General features: G+C 48.5%; 1 protein-coding gene and 1 long non-coding RNA gene across 3 annotated transcripts in view; one reads left to right on the top strand and one right to left on the bottom strand.

Moving 5' to 3' along the window:
* GPBP1 (GC-rich promoter binding protein 1) overlaps positions 1-5,524 on the bottom strand; it is a 64,846-nt gene extending 59,322 nt beyond the window's left edge. The window contains exons 1-2 of one of the 2 annotated variants that reach the window (XM_024571919.4): positions 5,340-5,524; positions 3,547-4,454 (exon numbers count right to left, since the gene is read on the bottom strand). The gene's annotated coding sequence lies outside the window, so the exon portion shown is untranslated. The remainder of the gene's footprint in view (positions 1-3,546; positions 4,455-5,339) is intronic. The other variant, XM_024571922.4, reaches the window with a different exon arrangement.
* On the top strand, positions 4,653-8,948 carry LOC139440409 (uncharacterized). Its single transcript, XR_011650648.1, has 3 exons — positions 4,653-4,976; positions 8,211-8,299; positions 8,417-8,948. It is a non-coding gene; the product is annotated as an uncharacterized lncRNA (long non-coding RNA).
* The last annotated feature ends 4,469 nt before the right edge of the window (positions 8,949-13,417 follow it).

Raw genomic sequence — 13,417 nt, 5'->3', positions numbered from 1 at the left:
TGAGGGTCAGGAGCTGAGCAGGCAGCATCCATAGGCCAGCCAATGAGGACACCTGGAGGGAGATCCTCCAGCCCGCCAGCCTTTCCACTGACTGCAGCCCTGGCCAATGTCTTGAGATTTGATCAAAGACCTGGGAGAACCAGAACCACTCAGCTAAAATGCTCCCAAACTTCTTACCCACAAAAACATGAAGTAAATATTAATTTTAAAACTCACTCAATAAAGGATATATATTTATGTTCACTGAAAAGCAAACTAATTTTCTTTTACTAGTATGTACGTGTAAAAGTAACTATTCCTAACATTTTTTAAAGAACTTTTAAAAATCTATTAGCTAATTCTGAGTTTCAAAGGAAACAACCTGTTTGACTAGGATGTTAACTCTTTGTTCTTGCTAAAAATAAAAAAGGTATGAGAAAACTCTTCAATATGGCTTTAAAAAATATAGTCTCAAAACTGAATTAAAGGGCAGAAAATGAAAGAGCAGGAACGCTGCACTCCCCAGGCTGTCAACAGAAGGATGACTGACGAACAAGAAACTGAGTGGGACATCTTGTAGGAAAAGATGCAGGTACCAGCAACTACTTGAAGGGACAGAGCAAAAGCCCATAAATACTGGGTGCAGCAGCTGACAAAAAGGAAAAAAGCAAGCAGTAAAAGTGGAAGAAAAAAAGAGAAAACGCAACCACTAAAGGTTATCAGTAATTCCAACATTTTGTTTCTCGTGAGAGTCCTACTGAAAGTAATGGAGCTGATCGCCAGAAAAATACATAAGCACCCCTAAAATTGTCCACTTCGGAGAATTCTCAAACTGTACTGTCTCCCACACTCACTCATGAAGCCAAAAAGAATGCACGTTAGGAACCCGACATACAAAACAAGGGGGTGGGGGCTGGGGAGAGACGTGTCTCCTCCCAGCTCACTTCCACTAAGTACGCCAAACACACAACCAGGGCTGCTAGAGCAACAGAACCAAGCACTATACTTGAGATAGATTCTCTGGCCACAGGAGAGACTATGAGGAGAAGGCAATGGAGCTAAAGGCAAAAAGGTGAGCTAACAGGTGACTTTCTTAGCCAAGAACCAAGCTAGAACAGTAAATGCAACTGGAAATGGGGAGGAGGAGCATGAATGGTATTGCTGGTGATGCCATTAACAGAAACGAGAGAGAAAAAATGTCAGAGGCTATGATAAATACTGATTTGACATTAAATAGAATCTTGAAATATCAGAATAAAACTTTTTATCTGTTATACTCTTTAGTAACGAAAAAAATTCAAATGCATTATTTCCATCAGTTTTATGAAGAACTAAGGCCAAAAGAGGTTAGATGAATATACAAGGTCACATGGGCCCTTTTCTAGACATTCCAAATCCTAAACCAAAAATATTTCTAACCCCCAGACATTCCCTACTTTCTACATCACAACAAGTACCTACATTTAAACAGTCACCTAAACACGGTCACAAACTGAACAGAAAAGGCGGCTGCATCGAAGGCCACCAGATAATCTGGCCTGAGTTGGCCTTCCATCCTCACTTGCTAATTTTACTTGTAGACTAGAAATTCCCATCCTTGCTCCCTTCTCCTGTAGCTCTCTGATCTTGTCTTCTTTTGGCCCACTCCTGTTCTTTCCCTATTATTTTCTATTACTCTTATTTTCCTACTATTCCCCTCTCCCTTGATTCTATCAGCAGCTTCAAGCACAAAACTCCACGCAGTAATCTCAACTGCAAAGCAGAGAAAACAAAGCCAACATCACAGAGCTCCATGCCTGTGCAGAGACCAGAGGTGAAGGAGCTCACAGTAACCTGACACTGCGGTTTCTCTCGGGTCTCCCACCTGTGCCACTGTTAACAGTGCCCCCTCCTGGGACCACAGTAAGAATGAAGATGTACCATGTAAAGAACACAGCAAAACACACAGCAAACCATCATCTATAAACTTTAGTCATTGTTTGTTATTTTTACACCTATAGTTTAGGCACAGAAGAGAGAAAGGAAGACAAACAAGAGGTACTTCTACAGAGATAAGCAGCAGCCGGTCACTGTCCCAATTATGAATGGTACTATGTATTTCAATGCCAAGAAAATAAAATACAATAAAATAACTATCAAAACATCCTTGAACAACTGCTGTAAGCAAAGATCGCAAATGTTCAATTCAAGGATTACAGTTGTTAAAAATACTACTGTTTGGGGTAACAACATCAACAGGAATAATTTAAAGGAAAATAACACAATTGATATATGTTATTTGGCTCTTTTCTATGAATAAAGATCATTCATTTCCAATTCTTCTTCACCACGTTAAAATGCATATTCTCAGACAAGTAACTTGAAAAGCCATTAAATTGAGGAAGGCATAAAACACAAGCTCTCTGAAGCAAGGGCCAAGGGAGAATGTTCTCATCACATTCTATATAAATCGAGGTGGAAACTCAATTAAAAACACTACACTGAGTTCCGACGGAGAAAACAGAAACAGCCCGGTCTAGTTAACAGGGAATCACTGACCCCGAGTCTCAATCCCCGATCAGAAAACCCAGGCTGCCCGTGCACACCTGCGCACCTGCACTCTAGTGGACCCTACCGCCTCCTCTGCTCTAAGCTGGCTGAGGAGATTCACAGTGTGGCAAAAAAAGATGTTGTTGCAGAAACAAATGACTGACTGACAAGTTACAGGCCGTCTTAGCCAAATGATCAAAAATTAGTCTTTTATCTCAGAAAGATAGTTAAATGAAATAAACTCGAACTTTAGCTACATTGATGTGTTCACTAATAGAAATTGCCTAAAAAATTTTAATGATTTAAAAACATTTCAACTGAGTATCTATGATTCACTGAAAAAAAGTAGCAACTCAAGGTAACTAAAAATGCCATTCAATCCTGTGAAATAATATAAACAGATAATTCATTCACCAAAAGACTTTCTATTACGGCAATTAATATTCACTTTTTGTTAAAAAGCTTTATCGACTTAAACCAGCATAGCGTTTCTAGGAGGAAAAAAATGATACACTCATTCTTAGCTATTTTAAAGTTCTTAATGTATCCAGCTCAGTTCCTCTCAGTTTCTGTTCCTGGTTATGACTTAACTTTTTGAAACAGATCTTAAAGAATATTTTGAAATACAACCACTGCAACTAATAGTTTCAAAACTTAATTTCCAACAAGCTAGTCTGTGAAGTACCAGATTAAACACCAAGCCCCACGTTATGGTGCGTTAGACGTGAAATGATCTGTTGTTGGGTTTTCCCACCACTCCGAACCCTGTGCAGCCTAAGGTGGAAAACGACCAGGTGGACTTTGCCCTCCGCTTTAGGAACACAGATACTTAAACTTTGGACTGTTTGATCTGAAATGTTCTTTATCGTAACTCTTTCTACATTTAAATTTACTTAACAGTTGTTTTCAAACTGTCCGGGAATCTGAAGTCAAAGCAACTTCGCCAGAAACTGAAAGGCTCCCAAGAGCAGCGGGCTAACCGGGCCCCTCCGAACATCGCGGGAAGGGCTGTCAGACTTGCTCCCCGGTGGTACTCACAAATTCCAGCGGGACCGCACAGCACGGTATTGGGGTTTTCTCCGCTATCTTTGTGTTTTCCAGTTTGTTTTTTTATTTTGTATCCTCTGAAATAAAATCCGAGTTCTCTGAAGACACCTGACCTACGACTATGTGACATAGAGTTACTCCTTCAAGTCAGCTACCCATGCTTCCGCGTGGAGGGCTGCCGTGGCCACCTCCGCAACGCGCCACGTCCTCGGATGCAGGAGTGTGAGGGCTTCCTGATTATTCCATGTACTCGTCCCTGTTGTACTTGTCCACTCGAGATGAGATATCCAGTTTATTAGCCAAAAAGCACAAACGAAAGGGAAGCGTCACGTCTGAAGAGCATTCCTGAACATCAGCACTCGAGACGCAGCTATCTCGACACTGCCATGCTGCTGGGAAACGACGTCCTCTCAAGTTTCCACGTAAATAAAAGATAAAAGGAAAAAAACCCTGTGCTCTTTCGAAGTCTTCATTTAGAAAAGCTGTCCCATTATGCCGCGAAAGGGGCGGAGGTCAAAAATTCCTGCAAGTTTAATTCGGGTGAAAGTAAACCGCCGTGGCACCGCAGCAGTATCTAGACATTAGCTGGAAACTTCCGAAACCACTCCGCCCCCAAATCAAACATCTCTCAGTTTGGGCTGAAGACCCAAGGGGGTGGGGGGCGGGGATCGCCAGCCGCGGAAACACTCCGGCCGGTTATGTAACGCGTTTCTGCTCAGGTAGCGTGTGGAGCTGCTCACTGCTACCAGTGCGCTTCGGAGACGACTCTCGCCAATTCTAATAAACTTCTGGGGCAAAACTGTCCAAAAACATTGTAATTCCAAAATGGCCACTTGAAATATCCGGGACCTTTTTCACAAAACCTACAAGATGATCTTCATATCTGAGTAATTCATCACCTGTAAAAGTTATCAAAAAAAAAAAAAAAAAACAAGCTTGAATTACAGACTTCTGACGTGGAACTAAAGATTAATTTAACCCCGAGTTCAGGCGCGGACCTGCGAAGACGCCGCCGGGGTCTGGAAGCGGCGCCCAGGGTCCGAGCGGCCGCGGCTGGAGAATGGAGGCGGGGAGGCGGGGAGGGGTGGGGGGGACGGACAGGGGGCAGCGGGCAGCGCCGATTCCGGTGGGAAGGGGCGCGGGCAGCACGCGGGCTTACATAAGGAGCCTCACACTTTCCGGGCAAACGCGACGTCGCCACTGCCGAGAGCGGCACCCAGCTTGACAGAGCATCTCGCCTGTGTTCTCCATCGCGGGCACCGAGACAAGGCACCGACAGGTGTGAGGCCGAGCTCTCGCCCATGCAAGTTGGGAAAAGCCGCTCCCGCGGGGCTGCAAGGACCGAGGGCCGACGAGGTGGACCCCGGGGGCGACACCGTCCGCGCACCGGCCTCCGCGGGCGGCCGCTGGGCGGAATTCGGGTACGGGCTCTCTCCACGCAGGAAGCGGCTTCCCCCGACGCGTCCACCATGAAGACCCGCTCAGACCCAGGGCGTGCGGCACCCCGGTGGAGGCCCCGACCTCACGCCCTGACCGCTCGGCCCCGGAGCCCGAGGGGGCGGCAGCGCGCGGAGGGGAACGGCCCCAGCCCCGCCGCCGCCCAGGCCGGCCGCAACCCCAGCCCGGTCGCCCGGCCCACGCAACCCCCTGATGCCCCCGCACCGGCCTGCTCTAGGCTCCCGCACCCCTCCGCGGGCACCGCGCGCCGCCAACGCCGCCCGACCCCGGCCCCGTCGCCCATACGGCACCCCCGACTCCAGCGCGGGCACCGAGCACCGCGTTACCTTCTGCCACCCCGCAGGTGTCCCCGGCCTGGGGTGCCCGCTCTCGGTCCCGGGACGAAGATCTTGGTACTTTGAATAATCCCCTTTTGCCGCTTTTCCCTCCCCCACAACCAGTCTCCGTCCCAAAATGGCGCCGACCCGATCCGCAATGTTCTGGGCCAAGTCTCGCGAGATGGGGGAAGGTGGCGAGGCGGGGAAGAAACTGGAGGGCAGAGGAGAAGGGAGGGAAAGGCGGGGCGCGGACAAGGAGGGAGACAGGGCGTGGAGGAAGCGCAGCGAACGAACCTACTGGGCGGGGCAGCGAGAGGAGCGCCTCCACCACAGAACCTTCTGGCCTAAGCAACAGCTCACGCCCCGGCCGAGGACGCTCCGCCCTCTACGTTGGGCGGCTGGGGGTGGGGCCGGGGCGTGGCTATGCCTGGGGCGGGGCTTCGAGGAGGCCTCGGGGCTAGTGCGGGGGGCGGTAGCTCCGCGCGGTGACGTCAGCAGCAGCTGGAGTCGGGGATTACCCCCTGCTGCTGACGTGCGCCCCTTGAACAATCGGGAACGTTCTGAAGAAAGGGAATTCCCCGCCACTCCCTCCCGAGCCCCCTCCTCCCGCCCTAGCACCGCCCGGCGCGGTCGGAGGCCTAAATGGTGGGGCTGCTCGGAGGACGAGACCGAAACGCTGCGCCGGGAGGCGGCCAGGCGGCAGGATGCGGGGACCGCCACGGCACGCCACTCGCGGGTCCCTCTCTCGGCCGGGCGGCGCGGGTCACGTGCTCGCGGCGCGTGGCTGTGCCCCGGTGGAGTGCAGGCGGCGCTGAGCCGGCGTCCAGGCGCCCTGGAGCCTTGGTGCACACGCACTTGGCCCGCGGGAGCGGGTACTGAGGCCGAGAGACTCGGTCCCGGGGAGCTAGGCTCCGACTACCCAAGGATCAGTACGGCTAGCGGACACCGTCGGCGGGCTGATTGTCATGTTTACCTGTGCTGAAGCTACACCGCCCACGCGATTTCTTAAATATCGTGTAGTCACTTCGCGTAACAAGGGAAGGCCCCCCCCACTCCACATTTGTTAAGTTAGCCTTCCAAGACGAAGCAGCTCTGTGTGCCTGGGGGAATGTGGGGAAGGGAAAACTCAGAAAATAACGAGCTCACCCTCCCCAAGCCACAAAGCTTTCCTGCACAGAAAGCTGATCATCCCTTTACGCACATTCAGTAGTTTAGTGGACTACTGAAAGCCTCCTGGAAGAATGGTTGAATGTAAATTAACTAAGTATTACAGCTCCCACTCTTTTAGCCTTCATAGGGAAGCTGGACACGTTGGCAACTAATGATTCCTCCGGCTGAGTGCAAGGAAAAAGAATTAACACTTGCTGGATTCCTCTTCCTCATTTTGTAGCTGAGGAAACTGGTTTATGTTAGCGACCGTGCTTAAGGTTACAGCGCTTGGAACTGGGTGCCGCATCTTAGCTGTGCCAGGCAAACTCAAGTCTGTTTGGCTCTTAATTCTCAATTCTTTCACCCACACCTTGTTGCTTCCATAGAAGTGACTTAAGTATTAGGACGGGCCCTATTTCGAGAAAGAGGTAAATATTCATCATTTGAACACACACAAATTGTGCTTTTCATAGGGCAAGAGACGTTACATAGTTTTTAAAAAGTACACTAGTGAAATGTAGAAATGATTCTAATGTTGTAATGTATGACAGTTAAATATTTAACTATATACTCGGTTATTATCCGTTGTATCTAGTGTTTGATTTACAAATATATCAAGAACTCTTACAAATCATTAATGAAAATATAACCAACTCTTAAAACGTAAAGGATATGAACAAGCTAGTCATCCATGTGTCAATACCTTTAAGAAAAAAAATTCTTTCTCAGTAGAAATAAAACTAAGTTTGTGAATCCTGAGAAAGAAGAGACCAGACCTACTAAGAAAGGCTGCTGGTGGCTACCTGGGCTCAAATGTTAAAAAAACAGGACCTAGCGCCCATTTCTGTACAGGAGCCTCTCAACAGCTTACACTTCAGGGAGAAGCCTGCACTTCTCTACACTTAAGTGTTTCCGCCACTTAAGCCAGCCCTTACAAAGGAGTTCCCAAAATCCTATTTCAACCAATAGGACCAAGGCTTTCCTCATCCAATCAGAGAGCGGCTATATTCTTCTGCTTCTTCACTGACCAATAGGAGAAACCCATTCTGCCCAATCAGGACAATGCCTTTTGGTCCAATCAAACTGCAAGGATTTGGAGTTATTTGCATGATGACAGGCCAATCAGGGATGGGTGTTGGAGGGGAGTGGCCCTCTGTCTATATAAGTCAGCCTCTCCACTGGCAGAAAAAAGCACACTTTCCATTTTCTCTACTTTGATGTTGGAAAGGTATCCAAGACTTCGTTTATTATTGTGCCTATTCCTATTGCGTGAGGTTCAAATGGCCAATTTCTCATCTGTCTCTACCACTGGACTCAAAGATCCCTGAGCACAGCAACTAGGTCTTCATATTTATTCATAGCCCCTAGTACAGTTTCAGTCACATGTAAATTCTCCAATATTTGTTAAATATATGGCTTCCCCACCTTTTACCTTGTTTTACTCATGCGTTACCTGCAGTTCTCAGAATTTCCCTTGTATTGCACGTTCTGTACAATTGTTATTCCCTTTAATTATAGATTGCTTTTGTCCTCCCTACTCTCTACTTTGCAAATTTTTATTCTTATTCCTAGAGATGCTGTTCAAATAACACTCAGGTAAGCAACTATCAGGTAAAGCTCTCAGGTAAAGCTTAGAACTTCCCTCTTTGTGCTCTCATACGGGTATACACTCACTTTTAGCACTATTTGCCATTTTTTAATTTTTTGAAAATATGTCTATTGATTTTACAGAGAGGAAGAGGGAAAGAGAGAGAAACATTGACGTGAGAGAGAAACATGGATTGGTTGCCTCCCATAAGCATCCCAAAATCACAACTTAGGTATGTTCCCTGACCAGGAATCAAACCCCCAACCTTTTAGTGTATGGGACAGCACTCCATCCAACTGAGCCACACTGGCCAGGGCACTAGTTGTCCTTCTTCTGTTCCCCTTTCTAGATGGTGAGACCCTGGTCAGCAACACTTTTCATTCCCTGCCCCTAAACCAAAGCTCAGCCCGAAGAAGGCTGGATGGACGCCTGAAGCACCCAGAACTAACTGGGCTCTTGTTCCCAGGCACCAGGGCAGGCTGATCGGCATCTCGGGTACCTGTCCAAGTGCAGGTTTCTCTCCTATTTTCTGTTCACGGCCAATCATGGTCCTGCTTTTGCACTCATGGTCCACAGACAAGCCGACTTGAGGCTCAGATATCCTACTTGGAGAAAATCAGAAACACACAGCCTTTCTTCTTGGTGTAATCAAAAATGCTTGCATGCTTCTCTTTCTGGCAAGTTTCACAATTGGGCCAGTCCTTTTAATGGGTCCCTCTCCTCAATTGGTTCCAAATGGTGCGGCTCCACGCCCTGTTTGTCCTCTGCTGTGTCCCCAGCACCTGGCACAATGCTGGACACGAGTAGGTATTACATAAATACTACCTGGATGAATAAAGGACTGGATGATGAAAATAAAAGCATTTTGAAGACAAATATTTAAAAAGAACTCTGCAAGAAATAAAGTTTTATTTAAAATTTTAAAAAATGTGTCATGTAAAACATGAAAAATGACGGAGTGTAATTTTAACTATGTAAAAATCTGTGTCACCATGGCTGATGTGGCTCACAGTGGCTTGAGCACCTATGAACCAAAAGGTCGCCAGTTGGATTCCCAGTCAGGGCACATGCCTGGATTGCTGGCCGGGTCCCCAGCAGGGGGCGTGCGAGAGGCAACTAATAGATGTTTCTCGCACATCAATGTTTCTCTCCCTCTCTTTTCTTCCCCTCTCTCTAAAAAAATAAATAAAATCTTAAAAGATCTGTGTCATCTTTAATCATGACGTCTGATGATAAATTTGATCAATAAATTTGATACTCATTTATTTCCATTTTTTAAGCGTAAACGTAGCATGTACTTGTTGGAGAAAGCTTAACAGACACGGAAGAGCGTGCACAAACTACAGTGACGGATGAGTAGGTGCCACTCAGAGATGACGGCTGTCGTGTATGAGCGAGCGTGTCCCGTCCACACCGTCTTTGCATGTTGCAGCCGTGACAGTGTGCGTGCACACAGCTTTACAGTCCTTTGTCAGTTCAGGTTCTCAAATTCCCCATTTTTCCATTTTTCTTGTGTCCCACTTTTTTTAATTAACATAACATTTTAGTTCTTCATTTAAAACATCTCATACTAATCTGTGCAATCTCTCTATTGTAACTCAATAAGGCTGGTTACTAGTTTGAGCCCCTTTTCTAAACTGCCTTCTACAAGGAAAGGCTCCTGACCCTATGAAAGCATACTGAATTTAATCCATGGTTATAAATTTAACTGTACTAAGCATTCTCTGCCTTTTGATGGGTTTTTTAATTGTACATAGAACTAATTGCCACAGAATTGACCACTTCTTCATAGAAGCGGATTGGTTGGCAAAGATTCCTCCTGGCTCCAGCTCTGGGGGACCCAGTTCCCCCACCTGGACCGGCTCTGTGCCCGCCTCTGCTGGGGGCTGTGAGGGAAAACCACTAGTGTGGGCCCCACTGCCAGTAAACGTTTTTACATGTCCTTCCCACGTGTGGCTTCCAAAACGCAGCCTCTTCTGGCGCGGCATTTATGATCTAACCCTACGGCAGAGATACCAGCGTGAGCATTGTTGCCAGTAAGGTGGAGTCCCTTTTGCAGGGTTTCCAGGGATGTGTGGTCTGTTTCAGCACATGGTTGGCACTCTCGTCTCTGGAAATGGCACTGGAGGAGCCCAGGAGGTGTGATCACCCCATCCCCTGCGCCTTGGTACGGACAGGCTAACGTGAGGGGAAACTGAGTCCCGAGCTGGGCTTCTGGGCACCATAAACATGAAGGACCCTGCTTCGAAACCTCTCTGCTGTGGGATTTCCTGTCCTCTTAGGTTTCCAAGTGCATTTTGGGATAGCAGCCGCCACTCTTGACTCTGAATGCCCATTTTGTGAAAGTCTGTCCTGGATGAGAGCAACCTTCCTGGAGACTCTCCCAGATCCCTCCACTGGCTCCCAGGAGGGAACACCTGTCCCGACACTCAGCCGTGGCCTGGTCACCGATAGGGGGACACGTGCAGAAGCCAAATGACACAATCAGAGCCAATCAGAGGACACCAGACATGGAAGTAAAACTGAAGATTTCTCATTTTGATACCTAGACTGAGTCTGGAAGTCTCAGAATGACAGGAATAATAGATCACTTCTGTTACCAGGGAGCCCAGAGGCAGGGGGCTCCCCCTCCCCGGTTCCTGCTTCACTCGCAAGAGGAGAATTCAGGCGGCAGACGACGCGCGTGGTGGAAATGAGACAGCAAGTTTATTGATGAAACACGCCTGAGCCTGGACCTGCAGGGCAGCACCTGGCTGCTCCCAGCGCCCTGGCTATTGGGGTTTGAAGGGTTTATGCTGGCAGCCGGCTTCTAGCTCCCCCCTCTCCCACCCCTCGCCCACCCCTCCCCCAGACCTTTGGATGAACACGCAGTTTAAAATCAAAGGCTTTCTTTCCCAGACCCTGGAAAAGATACACACAGGTTTTCATGGGCTCGCCTCCTCCTGCGCGGCCACGGTTTTTCTTCTGACGTTGGGAACACCTGGCAATCTTACCTGACCGGGCTCGGGAGGGCTGAGTCAGCGGGGAGACGTGTCTCCCTCCCGCTCCCGGCCTCTGTTTGCTATCTGCCCTAACACTCACTTCTCCTTCACTGAGACTAGAAGCTGTGTTCACACCAACTGGCACGTGTTACAATTCATAGAAATTAATATGGTAATAGTATAGTTCGTTATGAGAGCTTCTCTGATTACATTTTCATCTTTTTAATTATGAAAACACAAACTTTTTATTAAAAACGCAAACCAGATGAACATACATAAATGAGAAGAAAGTCCTGCTATACCTCCAGAGTTAAACTTTTTGTTGTGATCCTTGTAGATTTTTCCTACACATACATGTGTCACACACACATACATTTTAATAAAATTGGTCTATACATTCTAGCCTGCAATTTAATAGTGTAGAGACGACTTCCCGTGTCAGTACACTTAGGGCTAACTTACTATGTTTAAGAACTGTGTATTAATCCTTGGGAAGCATCAACGTTGTTCACTTAAACAGTACCTTCTGGAAGAACTTTCAGGTTGCATCTAATTTTTCTTCTATAAACCATGAATGTTTGTGAATTCAGAGTGTGTTTGGAAAGGGGTGGGGGTGCTGGGAAAATTATGGTGATATGTCCATGGGTGAGTCATGAAGGCAAGGACGCTTGTTTAAAAGAAAGATTTGGCAGAATCGAATTATTTATTGAGCTCTTGTGATGAACCAGGCCCTAGTTAGATGTGAGTCATGCACCATTTCTCTTAATAGCATTACCATTTTTACATTAATAGACTCAGATTAGCCTGGCTTCCACGTAGCACTGGAAAGAGCACAGGCTTTGGAGTCAGACCTGGGCGGGCGTGCCGGCTGGGATGAACTCAGACTTGCTGCGCGCAGGGTGCTGTTGCTGTGCTGTCTGCGGAGGCTGCAGAAACGATTGAGGCAGAGTCTGTCCTCTGGATTCTTACATTGTGTCTATTTTGTGCATCCTCCAGCGCCCAGAACAGCAGTAGCCCAGGGAGTGTCTGCCAAGGGAGTGAATGTCAAGGCTTTGTGCTGAGCGCTCCCTCGGAGGTGAGCACAGCCCCTCTGCACTCTCCTTCTGAGAAGCAGCCTTTTGAAGCCCACGCTGATGAACCGGACAGGGCGCCAGGATGGAAGGGCCTTCAGGATAGAAGAGGTGGCACCCCTGAAGGGGCAAGGCATTTCCAAAGATACCAGAAGTGACGACTCCCCCCCCCCCAGGCTGCTGGGAGCTGGGACATGGCTGCAGAAGGGCACAGATACCTGTCCCAGGGGCCTTGACCCTGTGCGGGGGAGGCAGGTATTTGTCCTCACCGCCTCAGAGAGAGAGACACAATTCGATTCATGCTGGACAAAGTGCCTCCCATGGTCCTCTGTAGAAGAGGTTAGGAAGATGGAACCCCAGGTAGTGAAGAGGCTGAGAGGCGGGTGCCCATTCCAGGTGCAGAACCACAGTGGCCGAGGCCACACTGGCCGCCTTTCAGTGCTGCCTCCGCAGCACGATCGTCCTCCATGATTCTGGCCACAGGCTGTGCCTTCGGGCTGGATGGCTCATGCCTTTGCGCGTGCTGCCGCCAGTCCGCCAGGCGACTGGGTCTCGCAGCCTAATGTTCCTCCCCTGTCGGGCTGTGGCTGTATATCAACCAGGTGTCTGCAGGGGCTGGACGTCTCGGGGGACCAGATGAATGGGTGAGCGGCAGACACGGGCTCGACCAGATTCAGGGGTGGACACAGAGCACATTACGTCTAAATGTTTGTGAGGGCCAGGCAAGAAAACGTCAGCAGTAACAGCTGGTGTCTCAGTCGGTCCCATGCAGGGCGGCTGTGGCCCCCAAGTCAGGACTCCAGGACAAGAAGTTCAGGAAGATGGTGGAGGCACAAGTCCAGGGCAGGACCGAGAGCAGGCACTGACCTCAGACCACAAATTCAAGCGGGAAGAAATGCAACTCAGCCAGGTCTCCAGCACAGCCGTCTGCCCCGCGTGAACCTGCATCCTCAGCACTCACCCCGGACTCAGTCGGAAGCTACTGAGAACACTGGGCAAGGAAGGCCTGCTGCTGTCTCCTGTCTGGTGCGGAGGCCACTCCGCCCCCACCTGCTCTCAGAGAAGGCCAGGCCGGTTGTGTGACGTGGCTGTCTTATAAACTGGGAACTCTAAACCAAAAAAAAATTAAAATAAAAAAGAATAAAACAAAAAGACAGAAAAAGAAACACGTTCTTCACTCTTGGAGTCACTTCCATCTATTTTGTTTGTTGGCTGTGTCTTTCCCCCCTTGGTATTCTTTCCTTTTCCTTCTAACTTTCTCTCTTTCCAAGCAGTCATGTCACTAAAGCAAAGCTGTCA

Source organism: Desmodus rotundus, chromosome 1 (genome assembly GCF_022682495.2).
Source record: "Desmodus rotundus isolate HL8 chromosome 1, HLdesRot8A.1, whole genome shotgun sequence".
NCBI classification, from domain to species: domain Eukaryota; kingdom Metazoa; phylum Chordata; class Mammalia; order Chiroptera; family Phyllostomidae; genus Desmodus; species Desmodus rotundus.
The sequence above is the reverse complement of the archived record's forward strand: the minus strand, read 5'-3'. Positions and strand labels throughout refer to the sequence as shown.